Source organism: Crocuta crocuta, unplaced genomic scaffold, assembly GCF_008692635.1.
Source record: "Crocuta crocuta isolate KB4526 unplaced genomic scaffold, BGI_CrCroc_1.0 scaffold11, whole genome shotgun sequence".
Taxonomy (NCBI): Eukaryota; Metazoa; Chordata; class Mammalia; order Carnivora; family Hyaenidae; genus Crocuta; species Crocuta crocuta.
This window is the reverse complement of record NW_027528624.1, coordinates 4,385,761-4,393,475: the sequence shown is the minus strand read 5'-3', so window position 1 is coordinate 4,393,475 and position 7,715 is coordinate 4,385,761. Positions and strand designations below refer to the sequence as shown.

At 50.0% G+C, this 7,715-nt stretch overlaps 1 pseudogene; it reads left to right on the top strand.

Annotated features, from left to right (window-relative positions):
- Window positions 1–1,630: 1,630 nt before the first annotated feature.
- LOC144224206 (nucleoside diphosphate kinase B pseudogene) lies at window positions 1,631–4,266 on the top strand (annotated as a pseudogene).
- Window positions 4,267–7,715: the final 3,449 nt, after the last annotated feature.

The following is a 7,715-nucleotide window of genomic DNA, read 5'->3' as shown; positions in this document are numbered from 1 at the left end:
CCCGCAGAGGCCGGAGTCCCACGGCGCCCCTGCCTCTCCTGCACCCCGCACCCCGAGAGCACCGCGGCGGCCCCGAGCCGGCCTCCGTCTAGGTAGCACATTAATACGTTCGCCCTCTGGCTTCCAGGGCGTCTTCCTCGGGGCCCCGGAGTGGACTGTGGGGGCGGGGCGCCCACGAATGCCCTACGGTTGTGCGAAAGACACGGAGTGTCTGCATGCTTCTGCGGGAGAGGATCCATAACTTTGCAAATTCCCAAAGAGGTTTGTAACGCAAAGAGCTTAAAAGCCACAGCAAACCTCTGACACCTCCAGGTGATGCCAGGAGAGCTTTCCAGGCTCTTTCTGGTAGTTTCTGCAACCCTTTTCTAGATTAGAGCTACCATAGCCTGCAGACACTGTCCCTGAAGAAGCTAACGGGTGTGGACTCCACACCCCACCGAGCTGGAAACAGAACTGAGGGAGCACATCCGGGTCTGCAAGGGTGCTGCAGTGGGGGCAGGTGTGGGGGCAGGTGTCGGGGCAGGTGTCGGGGCCCCGGGCGGGGGGGCAATCCTGTGGCCGTTCTTTCCACGGTGTGAAGAGGATCAGCTGAGCAAAAGCACTTTCTTGATTTAAGACCTTGACTCCGAGTCCCAAACTTCTGTAATCAAGATCAGAGGAGGGGCAGGTGGGTGGCTCGGTCGGTTAAGTGTCCGACTCTTGATCTCAAGCTCAGGTTCTGATCTCGCCGAGGGAAGATGGAGCCCTACGTAGGGCTCTGCGCTGAGCGTGAAGCCTGCTTGGGTGTCTCTTTCTCCCTCCCTTCTTTCTCTAGGCCCCTCCCTACTTCTCTCTCTCTCTCTCTCTCTCTCAAAATAAACTTAAAAGAGCCACAGTTTTGGCTATTTCCAAGATTCTCTTTGGAACATTTGTCAAAATGTCCCCTTATTGCTATGGGGTTAAAGTCAATCTGAATGAAAAATATCAAAGACTCAAGCTTTCCTCCTAATGTTTCCTTGTTCATTTACTAAGCTGCCAACAAGCATGGTATTGGCAGGAAGAGAACACGGATAGGATTCAGTTCCTGCCCTCAGCAAACTTTAAGGCAAAGTAAGTTACCAAAACTAAGTGTGACGAGCACAGATTGTGACAGTGGCCCTGAGGAAGGGCACCAGACTCATCCGAGGTGGGGTTGGCAGGGAGAGGAAAGCAAATGTTCAGTGTTTGGGCTGATCTCAAGATGGGAAGGGCTTAAGAAGTTGGAGGGAAGGGGGGCACCAGGCAAAGAAACAGACTGAATACGAGTCATGATGATAAATCCCATTACCGATCTGAATCCTCAACCACAACTTTTAAAGAATGATAGCAAAAGATTATCCCTCGAATTCTTTCCATAGACACGTGGAGGAAAGGGGGTGTTCATGACGGCACGACCAGGGAACATAAACACCAGTGCTTGAGGACGGGCGGGTAACGGGCGCAGGCCGGGGAGGTGCTGAGCACCTGAGCGTGCATTGTCTACAGGGGCCACACTCAGCCCTCGAAAGACTCTAACTTCAGGGCACCTGGGTGGCTCTGTTAGTTAAGCGTCTGACTCTAGATTTTGGCTCAGGTGGTGATCCCACGGTTGTCGATTGAGACCTATATCGGTATGGAGTCTGCTTAAGATTCTCTCTCTCCCTCTGCCCCTCATTCTCTCTCTTTCCCTCTCATTCTCTCTCTCAAAAAATAAAAAAATAAATGAAAGACAACTTCAAATACAACTTTTCATGTGACACCTTCCAATTCTAAGGTATTGGAAACTAAACAATACTTTGAACTTCAAGAGGACTAAACAAAACATTTGCTGGCTGCTTTGCTCAGGGACAGCCGGTTTTCACCTCCAGTCGGAGGCAGTTTTGTCTGGTGTAGAAATGCCTGCTTCAGAGACTGTGCCTGCTGCCTGGCCTCTCCTGAGACGTCCGCACTGACCCCTTCCTGTTTTCATATGGCACCAGGTTTCAAAAAGAGTTGAAATCCGGGCACCTGGGTGGCTGAGTCGGTTAAGTGTCTGACTTTGGCTCAGGTCATGATGTCACGGTTTGTAAGTTTGAGCCCCAAATTGGGCTCTGTGCTGATAGCACAAAGCATGCTTGAGATCCTCTGCCTCCCTCTCTCTGCCTCTCCCCTGCTCGCTCGCTCTCTCTCTAGAATAAACATTACAAAAAAAAAGAGTTGCTATCTTTGACTCAAAACTCCCTCCCAGTAACGTCAACTTCTCCTCCCTTCATCTGCTGTCCAGCATCACCTAGATCCCCTCTTTTTCTCATGTATGTGTTCCCCCAGCACTAACCGAGGGCTCACTGTGTGCTGTGCACTTCCCTAAGCTCTGGAAACACCACTCGGGTACATGGACAAGCCTTGTCCTCCTGGGACTTATCTTCTGCTGAAGGACACAGCCGGCAAACGATGACCAAATAATAGCGCAGTTACAACTGTGATGGATGGAAAAGGAAATAGAAGCGTGCAGTGATAGTGTATGTGATGAGAGGAAAGGTACCCAACACATCCTGGGGCTCCAAGAGAGTTTGGCTAACCCATCAAGCATCGCTCGCAGCTGATTCTCCCAGTTCACCTCCAGGCCCCTCCTCTGGGCGTGCCTCTATTTAGCAAATTTCCTCTCTGAGCTCAGAATGGAATGCGTTTCAGATGAGGTCTGTATCGGCCTGAGAATGAGTTGCTATTCTGGCAGCTTTCACCCATTCAGTTCATTACTGAGTTCTCGTAAGGCCTCCTGGGCTCTCCGCGCAGGGTCATGCTATCCGGTGATGTAGGAAGGACGGGCAGTGACCGATCCCCTGCAAAGCCTAGGGCCTGAGCCAAAGACTTCTCTTCACAACTTGATGAGTTTTCCACAGTCACTATCCTCATTTCACAGAGAGGAGGCCTATCTGAGGTTGACTGCTTTTCTGAGGCCTTCAAGAGGCTGACTGCTTTTCTCAGGCACTACTGATCAGAACCTAGGACGACCTGACCCCAAGCCCGTGCTCCTCCAGTGTGAGTGTCCCAAGCATTGAAGAATGTGACAGGGTGAGAGCAACTAGCACAGACCCGAAGCAAACAGGCCATCAGTATCCATCATCTCTCTACCCTCAGAGATGCTCAGCCCACATTTAACAATGTTGTTCTTATTTTTAAAAGCCTTCTAAAGTCCATATATATGATGCTTTCACAGCACCCCTCAGCAGTCCCATTTAACTAGGGGATTGGACCTGTCGGTAGTGAGTGCACCTCTGCTTTGTTTCAAAAAGAGCCAAAATAGGGCCGGGCCTCTGGGGTATGGCCATCATGGGGCCCTCCTCCTGAGTGGCTCCTGGCCCCGCTGCTCCAAGTCAGCCTCCCACCGGCCACCAAGCCAGCTTCCCAGCCAAGGCTGAGCAGGAGCTCAAGTTCATCACCATCAAGCCCGAAGGTGTGCAGCGCGGCCTGGTGGGCAAGATCATCAAGCGCTTAAGGCCGAAGGGGTTTCGCCTCACGGCCACGAAGCTCCTACAGGCCTCTGAGGACTCCTGAAGCAGCATGACATTGACCTGAGGGTCACCCCTTCCTCCCTGGGCTGGTGAAGTACATGAAGTCGGCCTGGCTGGGGCCATGGTCTGGGAGGGCTGGAATGTGGTGAAGTCAGGGCTAGCGATGCTTGGGGAGACCAACCCAGCAGATTCTAAGCCAGACACCATTCGTGGGGACTTCTTCCTTCAAGTTGGCAGGAAGCTCATTCGTGGTGGTGATTCAGTAAAAAGTGCAGAGAGGGGCGCCTGGGGGCCTCAGTCCGTTCTTGGGACGGAGCCCTCCTTCCAGCTCTGCACTGACAGCTGGGGCCTGCTCGGGATTCTCTCTCCCTCTCTCTGCCTCTCTGCTGCTTGTGCACATGCACTCTCTCTCAAAATAAATACATCTTTTTAAAAATTTTTTAAATGTTTATTTGTTTCTGAGACAGAGAGAAACAGAGCATGAGTGGGGAAGAGGCAGAGAGAGAGGGAGACACAAAATCTGAAGCAGGCTCCAGGCTCTGAGCTGTGAGCACAGAGCCCGATGTGGGGCTCAAACCCACAAACCATGAGATCGTGACCTGAGCTGAAGTCGGATGCTTAACTGACTGAGCCACCCGGGAGCCCCAATAAATCTTTTTTTTTAAGTGAGGAGAAAGACATCAGCCTGTGGTTTAAGCCTAAAGAACTGGCTGGCTACAAGTCTTGTGCTTTTGACTACATCTATGAATCAAGAAGGTGCTCCTCTGGCACCACGTGATGTGTCCCTGGATGCAACTCTTCATTCCACTGACTTGGAAGTAATAGAATCAATCTTTCTTTTCTAAAACATATTTACCAATAAAGCCTTTGGAAATGGGGAAAAAACCCAAAAAGGATCAAAATGTCAGAAATTAGATTCTGATACTGTGTATTCTTAGAAAAACCCCTACTCATACCTAATGTCCATTTCCTTTTCTAAGGGCCAAAAAGCCATCTGTTAAAGTTATTTCCTCTAGAATTGGACAAAAGTCAAGTCCACAAGTCTGTAGTTGGCTGACACCCACTCACTGCTATTTTTCAAGGCTAATGGCAACAACTTAAGGGGCTCATCTGCAAGTATGTTTGATACCCTAGGAAATTCGTTGTCTATTCCAAGCACTCAAATTCACTTCCTAATTTAACAACATTTGCCCAACATTTTATAGACACACTGCAGTGATCTCCCTACCTATCTTATTAATAATAATCAGTAATGGGGCACCTGGGTGGCTCAGTCAGTTAAGCCTCCCAATTCCTGATTTCAGCTCTGGTCATGACCTCACCATCGTGAGATGAAGCCCCTCATAGGACTCCATGCTGGCTGGACATGGAGCCTATTTGAGATTCTCTCTCCCTCTCCTGCCGGCCCTTCCCCTTATATGCTCTCCCTCTTTCTCTCTGTCTCTCTTTCTCAAAATCATCATCATCATCATCATCATCTTCATCATCATCATCAGTAACGGCTGACATCAAGTACTCATGGTCTAGTGGGGCCCTGAGTTAAATAGGAAGGAAACAGAAATGGCTGATTCCAATTCTCTATAACCCATTGTGTTAGTTCCTCGGGCTGTTGTAACAAAATATGAATAACTCACACAGTTACTGAATGGTTTACACGGTAAGTTTTTTCTCTCATTCTAGAGGCTACAAGTCCAAGATCAAGGTTCTGGTTGAGAAACTCTGGTTGAGTTTCTGGTAAGGACTCTCTTCCTGGCTTGGAAACACCACCTTCTGGCTATGTCCTCACACAGCCTTTCTTGAAGCCTGTGTGAGACAGTAGAGAGCAGGAGCTGTCTGGTAGCTCTTCTTCTTTTTTTTTTTTTTTAATGTTTTATTTATTTCTAGGGGAGAGAGAGAGAGAGAGACAGCGTGAGCAGGGGAGGGTCAGAGAGAGAGGGAGTCACAGACTGAAACAGGCTCCAGGCTCTGAGCTGGCAGTCAGCACAGAGCCCGACGCGGGACTCGAACCCACGAACCGCGAGATCATGACCTAAGCGAAAGTTGGACGCTTAACTGACTAAGCCACCCAGGCGCCCCTGTCTGGTAGCTCTTCTAATAAGGATGCCAATCCTGTCAGATCAGGGCCCCTCCCTTATGACCTGTTAAAACCTAATTACTTCCTTACTCCAGATTCAGCCACAGTGGGAGGGTTAAGGCTTCAACATATGAACAGGAGCTGCCTGGGGGCAGGCGGAGGGTGACACACACACATTCAGTCCCTAACACCCCTAAATGGAAGACTTCCTAAAAAGAGAAACTGACCTACATATTCAATGTGGAGAATATAGAGGAATTCAGTACCAACAACTCTAATTGCCTATTTTTTGTTCTGAGGCAGGAAAATCTCAGTCTTGACTCTCCTTTGAGCTTGGTTATAGTTAATGCCAGTTGACATTAGCGACCTCTCTTGGCCTGGGTTTCAACAACTCCTGGATATCCATCGCCGGCTGACTCATCCCCGCTCCGAGCAGAGCAGAATGAAGGTATTTCCCTCAGGGCTCAGTTCTCTCACCAGGCTGCCTTCCCCATGACCTTCTCCAGTCATTTGCAGGAGGGCTTATGCTTTCTGGCCCACTTGTTGCACAAAACATGGGAGCTTACGTTTCACTGTCTTCTTGACTCCTGAGAAATGATCAGGAGAAGCAAAGGTCAACCTCTTATTGGTTCCAAAGCTTTATCTTCTAATCAAATTTAGTAATTCCAGAACACAGACTTTCAGCTTGGTGGTTACTGACAGCATAAGACTGTTTTTGCGTTCTTATCACTGTACTTGTTCACATTATCTATTGCTGCGTGACAAACTACCCCAACATGTAGTAGCTACAGGACTTATCTGTTGCTCCAGAACAAGTTACCTCAGAACTTTGGGCCCTGAAACAACAACATGTATTATCTTGTGGTTTCTGTGGTCAGGAATCTGGGCTCAATTAACTGGGTCCTTTGGCTCAGGCTCTTGTTCGGGCTATAGGCGCTTTGTCATCTGGGACTGAAGTTATCCTCAAGCCTAGCCTGGGGAAGGGTCCACCTCCAAGCTATTGCTTGTGGTTGTTGTCAGGATCTAGTGCCTCATGGGCTGTTGGTTGGGGGCCAGTTCCTTGCCCTTTGGGACTTTCCCCGGGGCAGCTTCTGTCAAGGCAGTGTTGCTTCATCCGAGGGAGTAAGTGAGAAAAACCGGAGAGTGAGGGTAAGATTCAAGTTACCTGATCTCATGGGTGACATCCCAATGTTTTTACTCTATTCTTTTCTTTAGAAGCCAATAACAGGTCCATCCAACTCTCAAGAGGTGGGGATCATGCAAGGGAGTGAATCTGGAGGTGGGGGTCACTGGGAGCCATTTTAGATGGCATCTACTACAGTGGCTTAAAACAGTAGTTTACTATCTCTCAAGGTCCTGTGTGTTGACAAGCTCAGTGGAGTGGCTCTTGCTGGGGGTGTCTCCCTTGTGAGTGCAGACAGATGACATCTGAGCTGCAGTCATGTGAAGGCTTGACTGTGCTGGACATCCAAAATGCATCCTCTCACATGTCTGGTGCCTAAGCTGGGATGGCTGGAAAGCAGGGGACCAGCCCGGCAGTCTTTCCCACGCGGCTTCACCACACGGCTGGCCTGGGCTTCCTCACCGGTCTCTGAGAAGTCAGACGCCAACCATGAGGCTGATTTCCCTTCAAAGGGGGCTCCGAGACACCAAAGAAGCTGCAGGGCTTCCTACGACCTGGCCTCGGGCATCGCCCAGCATCACTACCACCGCATTCTGTTGGTTAAAAGCCAGTCGGAGCCAGCCTGGATCCACGGGGAAGAGACAACAAAAGAGCATGCATCCTGGGAGGAGGGGTTCCCTCGGGTACCATCTTTGAAGACTGGTTTCCATAGTCTTGCTACGTAATATTTGCTTCCTCTCTGTTCTCGTCTGCAAAGGTAAGGCAAGTGCACGGAACTCCCAGAATCACTATAAGGTGGACTACTGTGCTAAGGAGTTTACACAAACGGTCTCATTCTGTCCTCTTAGCACCAGTGAAGCAAATGCCCTTTTTTCCTGGTGCCCACTGGTTTCTGGTACTTGCAATAATGAAGTGTAGTGAGTGGAAGCAGGAACCCCGCCTGCGCCCACCCCTGGCTTTCACACACCCTCGTGGGGCACAGCCCTTGCTCACACCCCCCACCCCACCCCCGCTTCCACTCACCAGGAAT